This window comes from Nerophis ophidion, linkage group LG03 (genome assembly GCF_033978795.1).
Source record: "Nerophis ophidion isolate RoL-2023_Sa linkage group LG03, RoL_Noph_v1.0, whole genome shotgun sequence".
NCBI lineage: Eukaryota > Metazoa > Chordata > Actinopteri > Syngnathiformes > Syngnathidae > Nerophis > Nerophis ophidion.
Genome location: NC_084613.1, coordinates 50,672,601 through 50,698,678, shown reverse-complemented (window position 1 = coordinate 50,698,678; position 26,078 = coordinate 50,672,601).

Below are 26,078 nucleotides of genomic sequence, written 5' to 3'. Positions count from 1 at the left end.
TACATACAGCTATGAATAAAAAGTAAAAGAAACATATCCACTGTGGTGGCCTCTGCGGTGTTCCACGCCATCGTCTGCTGGGGTGGAGGGAGCATGGCCAGAGACAAAAGCAGACCCAACAAGGCAACCAAGACAGCCGACTCCACTCTCGGCCAATGTCGAGTCCGCATGGATGAGCGAGGATACGTTCAAGGTGACTGAGGTGTCCGACACCTGCTCACCCAGTTAAGACACCGCGAAGCCTCTCCGTCCCAGTAGCTCAGTGCTAGCTCCATAGTCCTGTCCCGTCATCTGCATCTCCTCCAGTACATCCAAACAGACTCTGGTGTAGCAGAGACCCTGCAGCTGGTCTCCATGGCCAAAAGGCTCCCGGGAGGCAGATCCAGAAGTCCACGAAAAAAGCACCACAGAGGTCACGAAAGTGCCACCCCTTGTCACACAGTCCCAAAGGGTCCCGGACCAAAATGCAAAAAAATATAATACCACATGAAAACAAGAGGGAAACACAAAAGGATGACACAAGAGCACAGAGCTCCTGCCTACAGAAGCCACTACAGCAGCGCCATCTTGGAAAAAAAAAAAAATAAATAAAAAAAAAATCATTGTGGGACATCTGGAAGCTGTCCTTAATGGGGGGGCTCTGTCACATCTGTAAATCTGGTTGTATGTTTGATCATGTTTTGTTTTCTGGACTCTTGTTCCGTTTTTTCACTTCCTGGTTTGTTTTGTTACCATGACAACTCATTGCTTTTCACCTTGTCCTCCTAGTCACGCCCATGCCCTCAGTCCCGCACCTGTTCCTAATTATCACAGCCACTATTTAAGTCAATTTCTTTCTGTCCATCAGTCTGGGAACATTAACTTTCATTGTAATCTAGGACCTTTGCTGGTGATTCTCCATGCCCACGATCACCTGCCACGCACCTTGCTATTCTTGCCTCCTGTTTTTGTTGTCACAGTAAGTGTTTTGTTTTAGTTGTTTATAGTCATGCCATGGTGCTGTTTCTGTTGATGGTTCATTCATGCCAATCGAGCAAGTGTTTTTGTTTCCTGTTTATATTTTGTAGCCAAGTTTTATACCTCCTTGTGAGCGCCCTTAGTTTGCATATTTTTCTGTTTAGTGTATAAATAATCATGTACCTGAATTCACGCCTCGCTCGTCCCATATTCCCTCTGCGTCGAAGGAGCACAAACAATCCAAGTCCAAGCTTGACAGTGCCAGCTTTTTTGAAACATGTTGCAGTCATCAAATTCCAAATGAGCTAGTATTTGCAAATAATTAAGGTTACCAGTTCGAACATTAAATATCTTGTCTTTGCAGTCTATTCAATTGAATATAGGTTGAAAAAGATTTGCAAATCATTGTATTCCGTTTTCATTTACAATTTATACAACGTGCCAACCTCACTGGTCTTGGGTTTTGGAAGGAATCTTCTTTAATGTTTGGGTGCCTAAAGTGCACGGACATATGTGACCACTGCAAAACTTTTGTGGAATTATTAAAAATGTTATCATTGATATAGTGATATATTACATGTGCATTGAAGTGTATATATTCTTTAACATCAGTACACACTAACAGGGAGGACGCTACAGCTACACAAATGGAAGCAACATGCGTAAGTTAACTTCATGATCTGTCGTTAAATAGGCACTAAAAACATGAAGTATTGTTGCATCTTTCTTATGACACAGAGCAAACAGTTTTGCTTTTCAAAGTTGTCCCATCAGCTGGAGGTTGGACAGCAATCGTATCCAAAACAGCTGACTGTCATTAACGCTGGGGGGAGTGTCACAAAGCCCATTTTGATGTCTTTTTTTATTAATGTTGAGTGAAAATAAAAACATGTTTACGTTCAAACATACAGTAAGTCCTCTTATAGTTTGTTTACAGCCAGCAAGGCAGTGTTGTTGCGCTTTGCATTTATAATGACAAAAGTATGTGTTTGCGTGTGTACAATCGGCCTAAAAGCAAAGATAAGTGCTGTATTTTTCGGACTAAAGGTCGCAGTTTTTTTCATAGTTTGGCCGGGGGTGCGGCATATACTCCGGAGTGACTTATGTGGGAAATTACTAACACATTACCGTAAAATATCAAATAATATTATTTATCTCATTTGCGGAAGAGACGAAGCAAATGTCAGCAATTGTCACACACACATCAGCAATCGTCACACACACGTCAACCAATAAGAATTCGGCGGGGGAGGGTAATGGCAGAAGTGTATTGTGGGTCATGGAATGCTAACTGCTACATACTATATGCTACTGCCGTAGCTATTACATAGGATAATTTCCTCGTTGGCGGTAACTTATATAAACTGAGAAGGGCTGAACAAAATTTGGACCGAAAAGGAAATCATGTACTGCAGATTACAAGCTTGACGTAGTGAAATATGCAGCTGAAAACGACAAGAGAAAGTGGCGCACATCCTCTGTTTCCAAATATAATTTGAAATGTGGACTTGTCAGACCACAGAACACCTTTCCACTTTGCATCAGTCCATCTTAGGTGAGCTCGGGCCCAGCCAAGCCGGTGGCGTTTCAGGATATTGTTGATAAATGGGTGTGGCTTTGCATTGTAGAGTTTTAACTTGCACTTACAGATGTAGCGACCGACAGTAGTTACTGACAGTGGTTTTATGAAGTGTTCCTGAGCCCATGTGGTGATATCCTTTATACACTGATGTCGGTTTTTGATGCAGTACCGCCTGATGGGTCAAAAGTCCATAATATCATCGCTTACGTGCAGTGATTTCTCCAGATTTTCTGAACTTTTTGATGATTTTACGGACCATAGATGGTAAAATCCCTAAATTCCTTGCAATAGCTCATTGAGAAATGTTGTTCTAAAACTATTCGACAATTTGCTTACAAAGTGGTGACCCTCACCCCATCCTTGTTGGTGAATTACTTAGCATTTCATGTAAGCTGCTTTTATACCCAATCATGGCACTCAACTGTTTCCAATTAGCGTATTTTCCGCGCTATAAGCCGCCCCGTGTTAAAAGCCGCACCTTCAATGACTGGCATATTTAAAAACTTTGTTAACCTATAAGCCGCACCGGGTCATAAGCCGCGCCCACGCTGCGCAAAAGGGAATGTCAAAAAAACAGTCAGATAGGTCAGTCAAACTTTAATAATACAAACCAGTGTGCAAATATGCAATCACAACAATAGTAACACTCAAAATATTGCAGAACAATAGCAACATCAATAACTCAACGTTGCTCGAACGTTAATGTCACAGCACACAAAATAAACATTTAAAGCTCACCTTCAGAAGTTATTCCTCATCCACGAATCCCTCGAATTCTTCTTCTTCGGTGTCTGAATTAAAAAATTGGGCGAATACGGCATCCAAAATGGTGGGCTCCGTCTCGTCGAAGTCATCAGAGTCAGTGTCGCTGTTGTTGTCCGGAAGTTCCATGAATCCTGCCTTCCTGGCCGGATCTTTTTTTCAGCTATCTTGTTTTTACAATATGCGCGGAAAGTAGCCAGCTTTTCTTGAAAGTCTTTTGGCAGTTGCTGTGAAATAGTAGTCCGTGTGCGGATGGAGAGATTGCGTCTTTTCATGAACCAAAATCACCAAGAAGCACCACCTTTAAAATCATCCAAGTGAAGTTCGCTTGCTAGCGCTGTTGCTTTCATTGATATAGTGTTGGTACTGACACTTCTGCTTGCTGCTCTCTGCTCAACAACCCACTGTTCCAGTTTGTCCTCCAACTGTTGCCATCTTGCTTTGATCCCTCGGAAACTCTGTGTTGTCTTCTTTACTTGGCGCAGGTCATCTTGTTGCTTCCTCCTCCTACGCACCATTGATTCATTTATGTTCAATTCTGTCGCTGCTGCTCTATTTCCGTGTTCTTCTGCGTGACTTATTGCCTTGAGTTTGAATTCTGCGTTGTACGCGTGTCTCTTAGTAGGCGCCATTTTGTGGTCGTCTTTACAGAAACACACAAATTAAATTAGCCGCGCGGTTCTTCTTCTACGGGGGCGGGTGCTTACCTTGGCGGTTGCATACCGTAGAAGAAGAAGCGCTTTATCAGTTTGAACATCAAATTTGTTGTCTTTGTAGCATATTCAACTGAATATCGGTTGAAAAGTATTTACAAATCATTGTATTCCGTTTGTATTTACATCTAACACAATTTCCCAACTCATATGGAAACAAGGTTTGTATTTGCCATTGAGAAAATGAAATTCCTATGTTCCTTGCTGCTAGTTTTGACACAAACCTAATGCTACATGAAAAAAAAGTCACAGTAGATAACTGAATCCACAGTCAGACCAGTAGAGCTGATTCTGTAGATGAGAGAGAGGATGAGAAATTTCCTTGTTTGGCCTCTTTAGTTTTACTTTGCAAAGAACCATATTTGGTAACTTGAGTGGGTGTTCAAAATGGGCCTTCAGCAGTGGGAATTAGGCATTCTGCCTACTGTTTGGCAAAATATTATCAATAACAAACATTTGCTGCTATGGTATTGATTGTTGTCGTTTACATAATGTAAATGTTATATGTGAGCGTGCCAAAAGGTGACAAATATCCTGTATTATTGTTTATGTATGCAATATTGAATTTCCATGAAGGCCCATCAAGGCATGTTGTTTTACCACAGACATATTTTGATTAAGTTTACTGTGTCTTTGTCTGCATTAGGTTGCAGACTAAACTAGGTACCAGACACACACGTCTGGACCGTCTTCACGATCTATCCTCCAGACCAAGCTGAGGTTCTAGTAGCCATGGAGGCCCACATTCTTGTCGAGAAGAGAAAAAAATATTCCCCCCACTATGAAAGGTTCATTACTTTACTATCCACACGTATCTGGCATCATATTTATCCAACACAAACTGTCATAAATAACTTGGGATGGCAGCGTCATCCCAGTCTGGTCTGGAATTCTTCCACAGGTTATGTAAGAGAATCAAGACAACGGCTCCAAGGTTCTCTAAACTTTCTCTTACGCATCACATTTGGTCCTGTTTCTCCACCCCAGGACACAATGATCTCTGTTTTGTGTCCTTCATTATTGTGCTGAGAATTACGCAATACATACTAGCTTTGGTTAAATCATCAAACCTTTAAAAGAATGTATTGTAAATCTTTAATATAAAGTGAGATTAATTATAGGAAAATGGTTTTGTCACAAACCTAGACCTACTTTAAAATTTTGTGCTAGTTAATGCAGTTGGAAGTTCTGGCTGTTTGACTTGACATAAGATAAGTGTTTTGAGATCAAATCTGTCTCTCAATTGTTACGCTTTATGTTGCAATCAAAAATTTTAGCTGTCACTAAATACAGTTCGTCGCTACATCTGTAAGTGTAAGTTAAAGCTCTACCATGCAAAGCGAAAGCCATTTATCAACAACATCCAGAAATTCCGCCGGCTTCTCTGGGCCCGAGATAATATAAGATGGACTGATGCAAAGTGGAAAAGTGTTCTGTGGTCGGACGAGTCCACATTTAATATTGTTTTTGGAAATATTCGACATCGTGTCCTCTGGACCAAAGGGGAAGCGAACCATCCAGACTGTTATCGACGCAAAGTTTAAAAGCCAGCATCTGTGATGGTATGGGGATGCATTGGTGCCCAAGGCATGGGTAACTTACACATTTGTGAAGGCACCATTAATGCTGAAAGGTACATACAGGTTTTGGAACAACATATTCTGCCATCTAAGCGCTGTCTTTTTCATGGACGCCCCTGCTTATTTCAGCAAGACAAGTGTTATAACAGAGTGGCTTCATAAAAAAAGATTGCGGGTACTTTCCTGGCCCGCCTGCAGTCCAGACCTGTCTCCCATCGAAAATGTGTAGCGCATTATGAAGCGTAAAATACGACAGCAGAGACCCCGGACTGTTGAATGACTGAAGGTTTACATCAGGGGTAGGGAACCTATGGCTCACGAGCCAGATGTGGCTCTTTTGATGACTGCCTCAGGCTCTCGGATAAATCTGAGCTGACATTACTTAACACGATAAGTAATGAATAATTCCACTTGTAATCAAAGTGTTAAAAATATCGTTCAAAAAATAAAACATGCTCATGCATTTGAATCTCTCCATCCTTTTTCTACCGCACTTGTCAAGAAGTTGCATTAAGGGTAAGAAGTGATTTATTTATTATTGGTTAATTTAGGGCTTGCCCTCCTGGGAGTTCTTCAGACCAACTTGAGAGCCTGTTTCAGGGTAACAATATTTTTTATTTTTCAATAAGTCTCTCAGTTGCTTTCCAGCAATTGTCTTGGCTGCTGCTTCTAAACAGAGCGACAGGTGATTAGATAACAAGGCCCAGGTGGGCAATCTACACACCTGTCGCTGATTTCGAGGCCGGTCCTGGCAACACCCAGCTTCGCTGCAGGACCGCAGGCCACACCCCTCCACAGTTAGCTTCAGAATACCAATGGTTTTACAAGAATAAGAGACCTATTATACTCTAGAAATGTTGGTCTTACTTAAAAATGCACGCGTTTAGTTGTGTTCAGTGTTGAAAAAAAATATTTTATGGCTCTTACGAAAATACATTTTAAAATATTTGGATTTTTGGCTCTCTCAGCCAAAAAGGTTCCCGACCCCTGGTCTACATGAAACAAGAATGGGAAAGAATTCCACTTTCAAAGCTTCAACAATTAGTTTCCTCAGTTCCCAAACGTTTATTGAATGTTGTTAAAATAAAAGTTGATGTTACACAGTAGTGAACATGCCCCTTCCCAACTTCTTTGGCACGTGTTGCAGCCATGAAATTCTAAGTTAATTATTTGCAAAAAAAAAAAAAAAAAAGTCTATGAGTTTGAACATCATATATATTGTCTTTGTAGTGCATTCAATTGAATATGGGTTGAAAAGGGTTTGCAAATCATTGTATTCGGTTTTTATTTACATCTAACACAAATCAAATCAAATCAAATAAACTTTATTTATAAAGCACATTTAAAATTTACCACAGGGGTAGCCAAAGTGCTGTACAATGGACAGGTTAAAAGATAATACGAGGACCGAGCAAACAACACAACACAAACAGAACATGATAAAAAAATAAATAAATAAAACATAAAAACAATTTCTCAACTCATATGGAAACGGGGTTTGTATAATTTAGAAGTAAATTCTCTGAAGTACAATATTATGTCATAAAATGACTGTAGTTGATAGTAGTACATTTGATTGTATTGTTTTTTTTTTAAACAGTATATTACATTTTAAATATGTGCTGTTTTGGAGGCAAAGAACCAATTAAATTGATAACAATGCATTTCAATAGATGACAAGTGTTTTGAGTTAAACGCTCCGTCACAGAAACAATTCATATTGTAGGTTGAGGTACGACAGTAATTTGAGTTTTTCTGTCAATCATTGGAAGTCGCTTGTGCATCAAAACCCTTTTTCAACAGGTTAATGCACTCTTACTGGTCTCAGACATTTTTTTCCACAGAAGACCCTACCTGTGATGATAAGCTGGCAAAGCGAATTATACTCCGTATATGGAACAAGAAATATATTACTTCTCCAAAGTGCAAACAAGGGATCCCTCCACCCCCCCCTCCTTCTGTTTTAAATTGTGCCTTCCTGAATATATTTGACTTGGGCATACACAACAAATCATAACCACTATATAAACAGTTGGTCATGAAGTAGTTAAATGAAATCCCAAGGATTGTTTATACTGTTTTTGGTTCTCATCTGTTTTTGATGCCATCGAGACTGCGGTGATTTTCATTATTTACTTAGTGACATTCCGATGGGACAAAACTATGTCTACGATATTTATGGCAAAGCATTCATCTGCAGAGGTTCACCATGTTTGGTACACACACCAAGCATGAAAGAGGAAAGGTTTGCATGCAATTTTATATGTAATTGCTTTATGAACGATCAAAGAAATAGCCATAAGGGACATGGTTTTCATTTCACCTAAAAAGTGCTTCCGTGTCTTAGGTTAGGTGATAAAATGGTCAGGGTATTTTGTTTTGGAGCCACCACAGCTTGAGGTCAACACCCGGTGGCCAGATGTCCATGTTGCTAGGAGACGGGAAGAAGTGGCATGTCGACTACCCCCTATTCACCCCCCTGGTTCTACATCTTCTGAAACAAATCCAGAATTCCGTGTATAGGCTATAATGTTCCAGATGGGCCCTCCCGCTGAGGCACCTCTCTAAATTTCTGACTGCAATATTTATTTTCCACATCCGCTGCCATAAACCAGACAGTGCAGCCAGGTGAGCCATTCTGGCTGTCCTCTGCTTGGACTATGTGTTCGAACATGTGGCCTGCCAGAAGCCCATGAGGTCCAGGAAAACCTTTGGCACACAAGAGTCCATCGTTCGAAACTTATTACCCCCACCATTTGATAAATGAACATTTCAGGTGTGTCATTTTTCTTATAGAATACACTTTTTCTTTTATAAACTCCTTATGTGCCTTTGTGCAGCAGCAAACTGAAATATCTGGAATGTAAATAGTGGAAATATGCTTTAAATGAAAACACAGCAACTCACGTTGACCTCCAGATTTATACGTTGCAAGTGTGGAGGAGGGACAGCCGATTTATACTGCAGTCACCTCTCAAAAAGACAACCACCAATGAAATAACTTGTAGCTCTGCCCTGGCCTTGACAGAGGGGATTTAAAGGTGGAACCACAAAGGTCAAAAGGCATCAGTTGAAAGCAGTGAAGTGGGCACAAGTGTCAAGTATCAAAGGAGAGTCTAACTGAATGTAGTTGCTATGAATCTGCAATTGATCATGTTTAATCAGTGCAATTATTAATATATAGTATTTTTTGTTAAATGATAAATGATAAATGGGTTGTACTTGTATAGCTCTTTTCTACCTTCAAGGTACTCAAAGCGCTTTGACACTACTTCCACATTTACCCATTCACACACACATTCACACACTGATGGAGGGAGCTGCCATGCAAGGCACCAACCAGCACCCATCAGGAGCAAGGGTGAAGTGTCTTGCTCAGGACACAACGGACGTGACGAGGTTGGTACTAGGTGGGAATTGAACCAGGGACGCTCGGGTTGCGCACGGCCACTCTCCCCACTGCGCCACGCCGTTCAGCTTCAAGTTTTTGATTTGAACTATCAATCCATCCATCCATTTTTTACCACTTGTCCCTTTTGGGGTCGCGAGGGTTGCTGGAGCCTATCTCAGCTGCATTCGGGCGGACAAGTCGCCACCTCAAGATTTGAACTATTATATTTAGAGACGTTCAATAATGGCTTTTTTGCCGATATCCGATATTGTCCAACTCTTAATTATCGAAACCGATATCAAAGGATACCAATATATATAGTCGTGGAATTAACACATTATCATACCTATTTTGTTGTGTGCATTAAACAATTTAACAAGGTTTTCCAAAATAAATCAACTCAAATTATGGAAAAAATGCCAACATGGCACTGCCATATTAATTATTGAAGTCACAAAGTGCATTATTTTTTTTAACATGCGTCAAAACAGCAGCTTGGAATTTGGGACATGCTCTCCCTGTGAGAACATGAGGAAGGTGGGTTGAGTTGAGGTGGGGGCAAGGTAGGAGTTAGCAGGGGGTGTATGGGTGTACATTGTAGCGTCCCGGAAGAGTTAGTGCTGCAAGTGGTTCTGGGTATTTGTTCTGTTGTGTTTATGTTTTGTTACGGTGCGGATATTCTCCTGAAATGTGTTTGTCATTCTTGTTAGGTGTGGCCTCACAGTGTGGCGCATATTTGTAACAGTGTTATAGTTGTTTATTTGCTCACTCTCAGTGTGACCTGTATGGCTGTTGACCAAGTATGCGTTGCATTCACTTGTGTGTGTGAAAAGCCGTATATATTATGTAACTGGGCCATTACGCAAAGGCAGTGCCTTTGAGGTTTATTGGCGCTCTATACTTCTCCCTACGTCCGTGTACACAACAGCGTTTTAAAAAGTAATACATTATCGGCCGATAATATCGGCAGTCCGATATTACCGGACATCTGTAATTATATTGAAATTGTTTTGTTAGTTTTCAGATTTTGTATTGTGTTCTGTATGACATGTATACCTTATCTGAATTCAGGCTCTGGCCTGTTTACTTGTCCCATCAATTTCAATGACCTTTTTCCAGTTTTAATTTGCGTCGTCCTGATGATTTAATTTGTACCTGGCGGCCATTAAAAGTAGTTTTGTGATTGGCATGGAGCTGGACTTCCTTGTGAAGGTTGCAGGAAGAAGATAGCCGGCCATCAGGGATCATACCAGGGATCATGCCAGCACCCCTCTTCAGGGTGCAGAGAAGTCTCGTTTGCCACAATCAGCCTTTGCCGGACTAGGACCCAAACGAAGAGAAGAAAGAATAGAAATAATAACAAAAACCGCACTGAAAATGGTGTGAGAAAAAACTAATAAAGGACAGACAAAAGGTAGGGAGAGGAACAAGTAAACACTAGGCGGCAGCGCGGACAAAGAGCCACAGGAACGAATAGCGTGAGTGGAGCCACAGCAGAGAAGATGAACACAACATCAGGAGTCTACTGGCGCCGACTGAAAGGACTGGAGAGCCTAAGTAGTCAGGTAGGAAATGAGAATTAAGTGTGGGCAAAGGTGGCTCCGACCCGAAAACTACACCCTCCAACAAATGACAGGCATGACACCTTCCTCGGAGTAAAACCAACACACTCAAACTCCTTAGTTCCCCATGCCATCAAACTGCATAAATCCGCATTGTTCAATAACATGATTTTTTTGCCTCATTGTTATTATACATACTTGCGCTGCTACTGTCACCCTCCTGTATTTTGTATATGGTGTTGCTGCGATTTTAACTTCAATATGTCCTGAGGGCACACGTTTAGGCGATCAATAAAAGTCCATCTAATGCATACTTGCCAACCCTCCCGGACTTTCCGGGAGACGCCCGAAATTCAGCGCCTCTCCCGAAAACCTCCCGGAAGAAATTTTCTCCCGAAAATCTCCCTAAATTCAGCGGAGATGGAGGCCACGTCCCTTCCATGCGGACCAGAGTGGGGACAGCCTGTTTTCATGTTCGCTTTTCCACAATACAAACAGCTTGCCTGCCAATGACATTACAACATCTACGGATTTTAATAAAATTCTGCACACACGGAGAGGAAGCAGAAGAACGAGGAAGTTACAGCCATGGCGACGCCGTCTGTAATAGAATGATTCTATGTTATCTGTTGCCATCTCCTGGTGAATGTTGGCTATAGCGTTATGGGGTTGCTTTTTGATTGGCCAACGATTTACGTGGTGTTGGGCATCTGGCGGCAAGTGACTCTCGCCAGTACGTAAATGGCAGGACAAAGGTTACTCAAATAGTGAAAGGTAAGTGTTATTGTTGTTGTTTTTAGTAACTAGCAAGCACAGTACAGTTAGTAGAACAACTGTGTTTTTATTACTGTGTATTTGATAAGTGCCGTCTGAAATTCAACTATTTCTTTTATTTATATATAATACAATAAATATATATAGCTAGAATTCACTGAAAGTCAAGTATTTCATACATATATAATTCAACTATTTCTTTTATTTATATATATAATACAATAAATATATATAGCTAGAGTTCACTGAAAGTCAAGTATTTCATATATATATATATATATATATATATATATATATATATATATATATATATATATATATATACGTATATATATATATATATATATATATATATATATATATATATATATACATATATATATATATATATATATATATATATATGTATATATATATATATACGTATATATATATATATATATATATATATATATATATATATATATATATATATATATATATATATATATATATATGAAATACTCGAGTTTGTGAATTATACTCCTCCCCTCTTAACCACGCACCCCGCCCCAACCACGCACCCGACCCCCCCCAAAATCGGAGGTCTCAAGGTTGGCAAGTATGATCTGATTTTATCCGTTATGCACACGAACGTCTTCAAGGGTGAATGACCATGTTACGGGTTTCATTTTAAGACTATTTTCATTATCTCAGTAAGAACCTGCCAGGGACAATCGGTCATTCTATCATTTTGCTACATTTCAGACGTGAAAATACATTAAATGCCTACTCCAGTCGTGGCAGAAGATGTGTGCTTAAGCATAGATTAGAGCACAATAGGCTCCAGGCCCCTCGCGACCCCGGAATTAGAAAACGGATATCAATAGGTATCAACCGAATTCCATCAGTAGCCTATTACTGGGAACCATTACATGTATAATCCGTCCATCCATCCATTTTCTACTGCTTATTCCTTTTTGGGGTCACGGGGTCGCTGGTGCAAAATCCATCCATCTATTTTCTACTGGTTGTCCCTTGCTGGGAAATGGGGTCGTGTGGGGGCTAGAGTCTATCCCAGCTGCTGTAGAGCGGAAGGCGGTGTACACCCTGGACAACTTGCCATCTCATTGCAGGGCCAACACAGATAGACAGACAACATTCACACTCACATTCACACACTAGGGCCAGTTTAGTGTTGCCAATCAACTTATCCCCAGGTGCATGTCTTTGGAGGTGGGAGGAAGCCGGAGTACCCGCAGAGAACCCAGTCTCGGGAAAACATACAAACCCGGAACCCTCTCGCTGTGAGGCGAATCTATTCCGCCTATAAAGCACTCTTAAAAAACCCATCTACAAACTGCCAGCAACACTATTTCGAGACCTGCAAATTAACCAACCTATTGCGACATTTGTATTGTAAGTAGTAATACAGAGGATCTACTTTTAGTAACAGCGCCTTGCTTACAGGGAGGTAAGCTAGTTACTGAACTCCTGCTGCTGTTGAATCACCTCTGGTTTGGAAAAGGCAATGTTAGATTATATATGATGCCTTTCACCTCTAAATTGTGGCCATGAGTCAGATACGATTACTGTAACCCGGGGGTCAGCAACCGACGGTTCTAGAACCGCATGCCGCTCCCCAGCGCCGCACCAGTGGCTCCCTGCACCTCTCTCAGAGATGTATAAAATTGGAAAAAGATGAAAAAAAGACTATATTTTGTTTTAATACATTTTCTGTAGGAGAACAATCATGCCATAAACCTTCTTAATTGTTATAAAATCCCACTGTTTATGTTATAAATGCTTCACTGATGAGAGTATTTGGCAAGCACCATTTTGTCCTACTAATTTTAGGGATCCTTCAACTCATCATAATTTGTTTACATGTACGACTTCCTCCGATGCTGCCACAGAAAGACGTGTTTTATGTCACTCCTTCTTTATCTCATTGTGTCCACCAAACTTTGTATGCTGTGCGAATGCACAAAGGTGAGCTTTGTTGATGTTATTGATATGTTGGAGTGCTAATCAGGCATATTTGACGAATCCATGAGTGCAAGCTAATCAATGCTAACATGCTATTTAGGCAAACTGCATGTATATATTGCATCATTATGCCTCGTTTCTAGGTATATTTGAGCTCATTTAATTTCCTTCACCTATGTTTTCTGTGTATTTAATTTATATTTGCATGTCTCATGACACATTATCTGTATATGATGTTGGCTGCATTTCTAATATTTGTTTTTGTGCCATGTTGTTCCAGACCACAGCAAATGTTACCCAGCTTGCAAAGATTGTAATAGATCCATTAAAACAAGACCTTTCTTTTATCTTGGACACACACATCTATACCTTTGACCATTTTAAGACAGTCATTTCCAGGAGTTAATACACCCTCTATGAAACCTCCATTTTACTAATGATTTCCAAAGTTGTAAAAATGTGTAGAATAAATATTAAAATTCAACATTTCTTTTGTGATCTGTGACCCGGATCTTGTTTTGTTTAGTCATGTTCTGTTAGTTTTGGACTCTCAGTTCCTGTTTTGTGAACTCCTGGGATTGTTTTGGTCACCATAGGTATTGATTGGTTTCACCTGCCTTCCGTTAGTGTTCGGCACGTTCACCTACTGCTGGGCACTAATCAGAGTTATTTATTCACGTTGCTCGCCACACTCTGTCTGGCTTCGTTGTCTGCTGTATGCGAAAGCCACGTAGGTTTATTTTTGGTTTCTATGTTTCTAAATTCCTGTGCCAAGTTTCAACCTAGGATTTGGTTTGCTTCCTGTTTTTTGTATGTCATGATTTACGAACATTAATTCATATCCTACCTTCACGCTTTGTCCGGAGTTGTCCGTCTGCATCCCGGGAGAATGGCCCCGCATAAAGATGAAACCCCCACGTGACAATTTTTGTCAACAGAAATTTGTGTCAGCCTTTGATAGTGGGCTAATCAACACATTTAGATCATGTGTTGCCGTCATTATAAGACTTATACCAGGCTTTTAATATTTTCCAGACAGATTTTTTTTTTTTTTTGGGAGTATTTTTGGTCCAATATGGTTCTTTTAACATTTTGGGCTGTGGACCCCTGCTCTAACCGATCATGTTCTCATGAGGTGAAATGACAGCAAAACTTAACCACCATATGCCGTCCAGCAATCCACCACTGTGTTGTTGGGCTCCCGTACGCAGCAAAATAGTTCAGCTTTTTATGATACCTCGCAAATACCCGCATAATCATGTGATAAAATAACCATTTCATTTTTTACCCTCAGGGGGGCTCGTCTGTGACGGCATTAACTTGACTTATGAAAAAGACGACAGTTTTGCATTGCAGAACAACAGCTTTTTTTTTTTCCAAGCAAACAACAACACAACAGTAACACATCCTTCACGAGCATCGTAGACACACAGAACTCCAACAAACCACGCCTCTGTTTATCCGGACCCCGTATCAGCTGGCATTTGATACAAGACCCAAATTCCGCACATAGCTGCCCAGGATTTACCTATATAGGATATTTAAGTTTGGTCTTTCAGACTCAGCATTTGGGTCAACAAGGGGAAATAACATCTGTACCATATGTCCATTTTAAAGCGTAAAATATGACCAAACTAGAAGACAGTCCATCTTATTTTGAGAGTAAATCGAACAATTTATAATGTGTCGTGGATGACTTCCTGTCCAGCACAAGCAGATTTTAGCTAAATTGAACCACCGCGTTGGATCGACTGGCAAAAATTTAAGTATATACATAAATTTTGCGTATATTTAGCGTAAGGATGCGGAAAGTTACCGCCATGTCTGTGCCGTTGGAAACGGACATTTTGACTTGAATAAAAACGGAAAGAGTCCGCCGCCGTGGCAATGGCATTACGCAGCCCTTTCGCATACTTTAGAAATCAGGGGTAAGACTGCAAGTGTAGCTAATCAACACACCAGATTGTAGTTACCTGGAGGCGTGTCTGAATGAAATTAAACAATGGATGTCCACTAACTTTTTGCAACTCAAGGCTAAGAAAACGGAAATGCTGATTATCGGTCCTGATAAACACCGGCACCTATTTAATAATTCCACCTTAACATTTGACAACCAAACAATTACACAAGGCGACTCGGTAAAGAATCTGGGTATTATCTTCAACCCAACTCTCTCATTTGAGTAACACATTAAGAGTGTTACTAAAACAGCCTTCTTTCATATCCGTAATATCGCTAAGATGTGTTGCATTTTGTCCACCAGCGATGCTGAAATCATTATTCATGCGTTTGTTACGTCTCGTCTCGATTACTGCAACCTATTTTCTTCGGGTCTACCTACGTCTGTAAAATATTACAGTTGTTCCAAAAGGCGTCTGCTAGGCTTTTGACAAGAACAAGAACATTTGATCATATTGTGCTCACCTGCACTGGCTTCCTGTGCACTTAAGATGTGACTTTAAGGTTTTACTACTTACGTATAAAATATAAAATCTCATCAGTGAATCAGTTGGGGACGTCTCAGCACTGCTGACTTGTCACCACTCAAGATAATCCCCTGCTGAACCCCACTATGGACTGGACTCTCACACTATTAACTATATCCACTCGACATCCACTCGACATCACCGGTCCCCTCCAAAGTTTCTCATTGTATCCCATTGGGTTAAGTTTTTTCTTGCCCGGATGTGGGATCTGGGACGAGGATTTCGTTGTGGCTGGTGCAGCCCTTTGAGACACTTGTGATTAGGGGCTATATAAATAAACTTTGATTGATTAAAAAATATAACTGGTCAAATACAGTTTGTATTTCTGTGTTTACAGACTGATTTCCAATTTAACATGGATTGAAATGTAATTGAGATGTATATAATTACTGTGTTGGCGCTAAGATGAGGTGGCGACCTGTCCAGGGTGTACCCCGCCTTCTGCCCGATTGTAGCTGAGATAGGCGCCAGTGCCCCCGCGACCCCAAGAGGGAATAAGCGGTAGAAAATGGATGGATGGATGGATAATTAATGAGGCTTCTGTCTGCTTTTGTGTATTGCTGCATCATGTTGGGGCCATTTAGAAGTGCAGTTGTCTGTGGCTAAATGTCATCTTAAAGGCCTACTGAAACCCACTACTACCCACCACGCAGTCTGATATTTTATAAATCAATGATGAAATATTAACATTGGAACACATGCCAATACAGCCTTTTTAGTTTACTAAATTGCAATTTTAAATTTCCAGGGAGTTTCTTCTTGGAAACGTCGCGTAATGATGACGTGTACGCTTGACGTCACGGGCTGTTAGGAAATATGAGCGCTGCGCACACACACAGCTAAAAGTTGTCTGCTTTAACAGCATAATTACACAGTATTTTGGAGATCTGTTTTGCTGAATCTTTTGCAAGTTGTTTAATTAATATTGGAGAAGTCAAAGTAGAAAGATGGAGTTGGGAAGCTTTAGCGTTTAGCCACACAAACACACGGTGATTCCTTGTTTAAAATTCACAGAGGTGAAACGTTACTATGGATCAGAGCGGAAATGTGTCCCGACAGAATGTCAACCAGCAGGTTTCGGTGAGAAAATTGTGGTAGAAAGTCGCTTCTATTGGGTTGCTGTTCTTGGAAGTGGGTGGGAAAAAGAGGGGAAAATGTGTTTACTGTTTTATTGTACATTGTAATACCTGTCAAATTCAATAAAAACATTTATTAAAAAAAAAAAAAGTCGCTTCTTACCGGAGATCAGCTGAGCTTGTGCCGTCCATAAAGCTGCCGTCGACTCCCCAGAGACACTGCGCGTCAAGACACCCGTGGACACACCCCTACGACTATCAGGTACTGTTAAACTCACTAAAACACTAGCAACACAATAGAAGGATAAGGGATTTCCCAGAATTATCCTTGTAAATGTGTCTAAAAACATCTGAATCCGTCCCAATGCAATCGCGTTTTTTTTTTTTTCTAGTCCGTCGCTATCAATATCCTCAACCACAAATCTTTCATCCTCGCTCAAATTAATGGGGAAATTGTCGTTTTCTCGGTCTGAATAGCAGTTTTTGTTGGAGGCTCCCATTATAAACAATGTGAATATGTGAGGAGCCATCAAACATGTGACGTCATCGTCTGCGACTTCCAGTAGAGGCAGGGCTTTTGTCTTAGCAAGCAAAAGTTGCAAACTTTATCGTGGATGTTCTCTACTAAATCCTTTCAACAAAAATATGGCAATATCACGAAATGATCAAGTATGACACATAGAATGGACCTGCTATCCCTGTTTAAATAAGAAAATCGCATTTCAGTGGGCCTTTATCTTTACTTATATGACTGTTTTTTTGGGCGGTGAGGGGAAGGAAAACATTTGTATTTCTGTCAACTGTGTGTCAAATTTCTTGTTTTAAAAAAATAAAAAATTAATCATGGAAACAGGGAGCGTGAGTATTTTCTTGAAAGATTAAACAATAACCCTTCAGTCAGCATCCCAGTGAAAACAGAGACTGTACAGTAAGTAATTGCATTGTGTTTGTAATTCACTGGAGCTAGATCAGCTCAACGTGCAGCTTCTAAAACTTGTAGCTCATCCTTTGTGTAGTCCGTCCAAAAAAAGATAAAGTTCTGGATCATCATTTGTCCCAGAGTAGTCATCGTTGGCTCCCACAAAGTCAGCCATGATTGGTAGTATTTTTTTTTTTTTTTTTTTTGACGGAAATAGCGATTAATGCTATGCGTTCTGTGAAATCAATGTGCATAGAAGAAAAGTTACGGTGATACTTAAAATGACCAAACTACTGTATATATTACATGTCATTATGAATGTGCCAGTTATTATATTAAATATTTACTTGTAGCATGTGTATAAAATGTTTTTGGAGGTTTTTAGAGAGCTGTAGAGGCAGAATAGATTTTATCTCCATTACTTGGATTGTTAGTCACCTCTTATTAGCAGTTGTTATTATTGCTAACGCACAGACAGGAGAAGGACGTGCGTTCCTGTCTCACATAAGGATTTTGGATTATAGGCAAATTAAAAAAACAAAAGTGCTGTTCCTCTTTTATCTTCAAACCTTTAAGCAAAAACTCTCCTGTGTCGTACAGCTCCTGGTGACTGGCAGATATGTTCACAACTGAAATATGACTCTGCACCTTATCCAAAGTAACATTTTCACTGATGGGCTTTAAGTCACATTGGTTGAATTAATCCAGTTGATTAAAGGAAGTGATGAAAAGAGGTGATATCAGAGTCCAACAACATGAATGAAAATGAGACCATGTTTTCCATTTTCTGGTTAGCTGACATTAGCTGACTGTGGGTATTGCGCCGTCTGCCAACATATACCACCAACACAGTGATCAAATGACAGGTTGGAGGTCTGGCATGATATTCTTGATTCTGCCACTGACGTTCACTTTCCTGCGCTGTTGCGACCGCTAGCTGTGTTAATTGTACTTAAAAGAGGTAATGTGGCTATGGAGAGTGTTTCAAGTCTGGCGGTTGTGGTGCAATATACATATCATTATATATGTTTTATTGTGTATTACTGCACAGACTGTTGTCCCTACAGGGCAATATGCGGTCAGAGGAAATTCCTGGCTGAATGATATATGGGGTTTTAAGAGGTCACACCACAAGTTCTTACATAAAGATGTGATTTTGGGGTGGCAGGAGTGTTGGTTATTTCATCACCAGGCTAATTCAAATTTTAATTTGCTTGTAGTGAATGCAACTGCAGAGTAAAAAGAATACCATATGATTAAAAAGATGAGAAATTGAACCCAGTGAAAGAAATGAGTGATGTACACCGTATTTTCCTGACTATAAAGAATGTAATACATAAGCAGCACCAGTTAAATTTTTTTCCATAAATCAGCTGCACCAGACTATGAGCCGCAGATATATACATTGGGAAATTAGGTATTTACACTGAAAGATTTTGTAAATGTTTATTTACGTACTTTAATTGTTTCCAATCGGTGCCTGTCGCACAGCAGTAAAACGGTTGACAAAACAAAACAGAAGTCATCGTCATGGACCTACCAGCGGCGCAAGCGAGCTCTCAATCAGCTAAAAATACTCAATAACGCCACGGTGACATTTTGGTGAGGAATTTTTGAAACTGGAACAATATAAAAAGTAAGTTAGTTATACTAACACGGACAATCGTAAACATGTTAGGATATTAGCTAACGCGAACGGCGCCCACTTCATTACCTTGCAATAACATGTACAAATATGCATGAAAGCACTCCTACAGACATCACACATTAAACAATTTAGTAAGTACACATACTTTTAGTTAAATTGTAAAACTTACCACGACCAATGTTGCTTGGACTGCAAAATAAAAAATGTATACGGGTAGAAACGCTATAGATGACTAAAAGATGGAGCAGCACTTGTACTTCTCGTTGAAAGCACTAATGTAGACGTTCACCTTGCAGCACCTCAATGAATGAACTCGTCCAAAAGATGGTGCCATAGCAAAAACAATAACACACCTGTTTAGCAAAGAAAAATCCATAAATTAGTCGTACCTTTTAATAAGCGTAGGAAAAAAGTAGCAATTGATAAGCCAGAATTTATGGTAATCTGTGTTTTTTTTTTTGCTCCATTAGTGCACATTGCAATGTTCATAAATCAGTTCCTTTGGGATTTTGTAGGCTTTTTTGTGAGTGTTGCAGCCTAAAATGTTTGATTTAGCAGCAGCTTTTTCAGAAAAATGCGGAAAGACTTTCAACTGTTTGATACTTTTTCAAAAACATTTAATCAACTTGTGACTTTCTGAATTTGCTATCATGTTTAAAGTGTCCCTTATAGCCTTAACCTCAAAAAGTGCAGGGTTTCAACAAAAACTGGAAAAAAAAAAACTGTATTGATATTTTACTCGTTTTTAACAACACAGAGTCAACAAAGACACAAGATGGCAGTAAAACCTCACAATCAAATTACTGCACTGTTTTAATACTAATAATTAGTGATGGCAGGAGTGCGCTTTAATGGTGACACTACATAGCTTGACTACATTTCCCAGTAGCTTACCTGTTTTTTAGACCAGTGGTTCTTAATCTGGGTTCGATCGAACCATTGGGGTTCGGTGAGTCGGCCTCAGGGGTTCGGCAGAGGTCAAAACACACCCGACTCATCGTCTCAATAAAAAACTTCTCTCTATCGGCGTATTACGGATACGGCAACAGCAGAAGTCACACTGATTTGCAGGTGTGTAATTTGTTGTGAGTTTATGCAATCTAGTGTGAGTTCAGTGTCGGTTTTGTTCTTTGAACAAGGTGATGTCCATGCACGGTTCATTGTGTGCACCAGTAAAAAAACATGGTAACACTTTAGTATGGGGGACATATTCACCATTAATTAGTTGCTTATTAACACGCAAATTAGTAACATATTGGCTCTTAACTAGTCATTATTAAGTACTTATTAATGCCTTATTCGGCATGGCCTCATTATAACCCTAACCCTCTAACCCTAACGCTAACCAAATAACTCCAAATGAAGTCTTTGTTACTTAGAATATGTTCTCCATAATTAAGTGTTACCCAAAACACATAACGTTTTCCTGAATTTGAAAAAAAATAACATTTTATTTTTCACTAAGAAGGGTTCGGTGAATGTGCATATGAAACTAATGGGGATCGGTACCTCCAACAAGGTTAAGAAAACCACTGTTTTAGACCCATGTAGTAAAGTAGCGTCTATCAAACGCGAGACGCTCCAAAGAGAAAAAATGGACTGCGAATCCATCCATCCATTTTTCTACCGTTCGCACATCCAGTGGGGTGGGCACAAAAAAATACAAAGAAAATCCATGATAATTGATTGGTTTACGTGCAGGTATGATGAGTCACAATTGGCTAAGGTTAGGGCAAAACATTACGGGCAGGCCCATCAGAGCCAAGATAGGGCGGGTCATCAACGCCAGGAAGCAAAATCAGCCGTCTCAGAAACCGCATGAGGAGAGGGTCTCTCCTGGGACGAGATCATGACAGTATTTGCTACAAGGGTGTAAACTAAAAAAAAATGTAAAAGGATGTCATCCACTTTAGAAGGACTTCCAAAAAAAAAAACCTGTGTGGTTCATAAAAGTAAATGGTAAATGGGTTATACTTGTTTAACGCTTTTCTACCTTCAAGGTACTCAAAGCGCTTTGACACTATTTCCGCATTCACCCATTCACACACACATTCACACACTGATGGCGGGAGCTGCCATGCAATGCGCTAACCACGACTCATCAGGAGCAAGGGTGAAGTGTCTTGCTCAATGACACAATGGACGTGACTAGGTTGGTAGAAGCTGGGGATCGAACCAGGAACCCTCTGTTTGCTGGGACGGCCACTCTCACAACCGCGCCACTCCGTCCCAAGTAGTTTATTGATGCACGGTTTGCAGCTTTGTTTGTTTATTCCAGGGTGCATCAATAGGCAATTTACCAGTACTTTTATTAAATATACAATTTTTTTAACATTTTATAAAAATTCTGATTTGTTCTGGCTAGCTTGAGAGTTCACAGCTGTGTGCGAAAACCAGTCAGGGAGGCGATGGAAAAGTGTCAATACCGATTACCAGATGCTGCTAAATTAACACTGGTATAAAAGTTAAGTAGGATTCCAATCCTGGCACAAAAATGTGTCCACTTTAATTGATTTCCATTCAGGAAAGGATGGAGTTTGTTAATGTCTGTTTTGTAAGAAAAATGTTTTGCACTTTTCGTTTGGCCAGGTTATTGTCATTTTGCCACTGTGGTTTCTGTTGAAGCAGTGTTTTATCCTGTGCTGAAAAGTCTCCATTCAAATAGAGAGCATGTATTTCGGTGTTTATTTCATATTATTAGTATTGCTTTTAATTTATTTCCACTGTTTTTCCTCATTTTGTACATAGTACTACAACTTTGCAAGTTAAAATGATTAAAAGCCAGACAGAGGAATTTTGTTTACAGTTTGTGTTTATTATACTAAACCATTAACGTCAAATGTATGCTTTGCCTATTAGTTTGGTGGAAAGTTGTACATTAAGTTGAGGTATACGTACATATTCATATACACATAGTTTTGATGTAGCAAGATACTTTTATCAAAAGATTGTAGTGTCGCTCGCTACAATTCCGAGGAGATAGACTCCCCTGTAGCTTAACTACATTTATTTAAGCTTAACTTACTACATTTTAAAAGTAGCTTGCCCATCACTGCTAATCCAGTACTACTACCTATAAATTGCAATTTCTTTGGAAATTGCGAGTGAATGCTGAAATGCCAAAAGCAAACTGAAACACTAACAGTTAGCACGCTAGCTAGATTGCGTCAAGTGACCAAATATATGATTATTTGGTGTATATTTGCAAAATTAGCCAAACAATAAATACAAAAAAAGGTTAACATGACAACAGTTAGCATGTGTCAAGTACCAATATACCTGCAAAATTAGCGAAAACAGCTAACCGAAAGTAGGTCTGAGCCACATGTGAAGATGACAACTGTGCTGTTTGAGCAATATAGAGTTGAAATGTTGATACACGTTGCTTTTCCTGTTTTGACTACACAAGAAGTCCCAAGTTTTGATTGACAGTTTGTGAACAACAAATTTGATTCGTGAAATTGACCCTGATTGGCCAAAATTTGCAGTCACTGGACAAAATGGCAGTGCCGCACATAATTTGCGGTTATTGTTTGAATTTGTTTGAATCGGCGCGATCGCATCATCACAAATTCATGGAGTGACTGATAGAGGCATGCTTGGAACTAAAACTAGTGATGTAACAATACATGGTATTAATGGTATTGGTATGGTACATGGCATGATATAAATGATAATTAGGTAAAACTCTCGAAAGTTCGTATTCCTTCCATCCATCTTCTACTGCTTGTCTCTCTTGGGGTCGCTGGAGCCTATACCAGCTACATTCGGTCAGAAAGTAGGGTACAATGCATCTCATCACAGGGCCAACACAGATAGAGAGACAACATTCACACTCACGTTCACAAACTAGGGACCATTTAGTGTTGCCAATCAACCTATCCCCAGGTGCATGTCTTTGGAGGTGGAAGGAAGCGGTGGGAACCCACGCAGTCATGGGGAAAACATGCAAAGTCCACAGAGGAAGACCCCGAGCTGGGGAATCGAACCCAGGACCTTCTGTGGAGAATGAGCGCTAACCATTGCTCCACTGTGCTGCCCACAGCTAATATTACAGTTTTGAATTAAGATGACCAAAAAACTGTTTGATAGCAGCACTTTGGTATACTCACTGACAGAGTGGTGCTATCTTAAATGCTAATATGCATACAAGAGACATAAACGTTATACCCCATTAAGAAACGGCATACCCAATCTCAACTTAAATAAACACATTGCTGTCTGAGCAACGAAGCTATTCAATTTTGCACTTTGAACCTACAAGCTGTGCTCTCTTAGAAAGAGTGATCGATATATACTCGGAGGAAAACAAGACAGAGGTGTTTTTACGGTGCGTTCAAGGACAGAGTAGGACGCCAGCACACGCTTAACATTGAGGCATAAGAAACATGCAAAATTGTGGACTTTCTAACTGTGGCACTAAAGAGCCGCATCGAGAGCCGCGGGTTGCTGATCTCCAGCCTAAATAAACCGACAAGCCTCAGTATGAATGCAGTACCTAATTACGTAACACAGTAACAGAACACAGACAGTGTGAATTGATTATTTAATTGGAAAAACCTTTTGTTGTCAGTTTTCCTCGCAACAAGAATGCACAGTCGAGGTTCTCTGTGAATGTTCAGACCTGGCGCCTGGTCTTCTTCCGCTTTCCTGTGTCAAGGCCTTGACACATTTTTTAAACAATAAAATTGAGTTTGATAAAAATGAATAAAAACATGTATGCAGAGATTTAAGAAATATATTTTTTTTGTAAAATTAATGGTAAAAAGAACAAAATGAGATACTGAAAAAAGCTAACTGACTATATGAAACTTAAATAGTTTAAAAAGTACTTAATTTGCAATACAAAAACCAGTTCACAAAATTAAGCTGGAAGAACTTTACTTTTGAACAAGTTTATACAGTGTTAGCTTACGTTTAATAATAAAGTCAAAGTCTTTGAAATGGCACATACAATACATCATTATGTAATTGTTCTGGGGTCCATGCATGCTTTTCACATCAGGTTTCCACTGGCAGAATTTACACGTTTGGAGATTTATTCTTTGGTTTCTTGTTGGGCATCTGTGTTTATTTGTTGCCATGTTTCCCCAGTTAAAACTCTGTTGTCCTCATGACATCAATAGAAATGGCTCTGACTTGTTCCACTACAATCGCTCCAAATATGGAGCAGGTTTTGCAACAATTGCTACAAAGTGGTCGTGCACTTGAGGGGGGTGCTGGATTATTAGCTTGTTTTGTCTTATCTCTTCATAGACTTGTACCTGCCAAGGTGCCCATGTGCGAGCAATTAGATCAATGTCTATTGTCCTGTAATTTGGGAATTGTAAAGGGAACTGTAGTATGTCGTAACTGCAAACAAGGTTTCATTATGCTTTTTCTGCAGTGAGAGAAGCCTTGCTCTGTCGCTGGCCTCTACTGCTAGTAAAAACTGGAGCACTCCCAGGTGTCCAATACCTAGCAATAGTCCCTAAGACAATAACAATAACAAACACGTGATCAATAAAACTAGGCTGTTATAGGCTTGGGGCGCTACTGTTACCATCACAGCTTAATTACGTACAGTTTTCACAAAGGGCCCATTTCTCCAATGTGCTTAAAGGGAAACTGCACTTTTTTGGGGATGTTATTCATTCACAATCATTATAATTCGGATTTTAAAAGATGATAAAAAAAAGTCACCGTTGTAGCTTTCAAAACCCTCTAAAACAACTTTAAACCCCTTCAGAAATGTTTTGTATACACACTGCAAGTATTTATATATAATGAAGTAACAGACATGTTCAAAACCCATCCATCCATCCATCCATTTTCTTTCGCTTATCCGAGGTCGGGTTGCGGGGGAAGCAGCCTAAGAAGGGAAGCCCAGACTTTCCTCTCCCAAACCACTTCGTCTAGCTCTTCCCAGGCGATCCCGAGGCTTTCCCAGGCCAGTCTGGAGACATAGTCTTCCCAACGTGTCCTGCCGGTTGGACGTGCCCTTCGGGTGGGATCCTGACCAGATGCCCAGAACCACCTCATCTGGCTCCTCTCGATGTGGAGGAGCACCGGCTTTACCTTGAGCTCCTCCCGGATGGCAGAGCTTTTCAACCTATCTCTAAGGGAGATCCCCGCCACCCGGCGGAGGAAACTCATTACGGCTGCTTGTACCCGTGATCTTGTCCTTTCGGTCATAAGCCAAAGCTCATGACCGTAGGTGAGGATGGGAACGTAGATCAAATGGTAAAGTGAGAGCTTTGCCTTGTGGTTCAGCTCCTTCTTCACCACAACGGATCAATACAGTGTCCGCATTAAAGAAAACGCCGCACCAATCCACCTGTCGATGTCACAATCCACTCGTCCCTCACTCGTGAACAAGACTCCGAAGTACTTGAACTCCTCCACTTGGGGCAGGGTCTCCTCCCCAACCCAGAGATGGCACTCCACCTTTTTCTAGGCTAGAACCTTGGACTCAGACTTGCAGGTGCTGATTCTCATCCCAGTCGCTTCACACTTGGCTGCGAACCGTTCCAGAGAGAGCTGAAGATCCTGGCCAGATGAATCCATCAGGACCACATCATCTGCAAAAAGCAGAAACTTGATTCTGCAGCCATCAAACCGGATCCCCTCAACGCCTTGACTGCACCTACAAATTCTGTCCATAAAAGTTGTGAAAAGAAT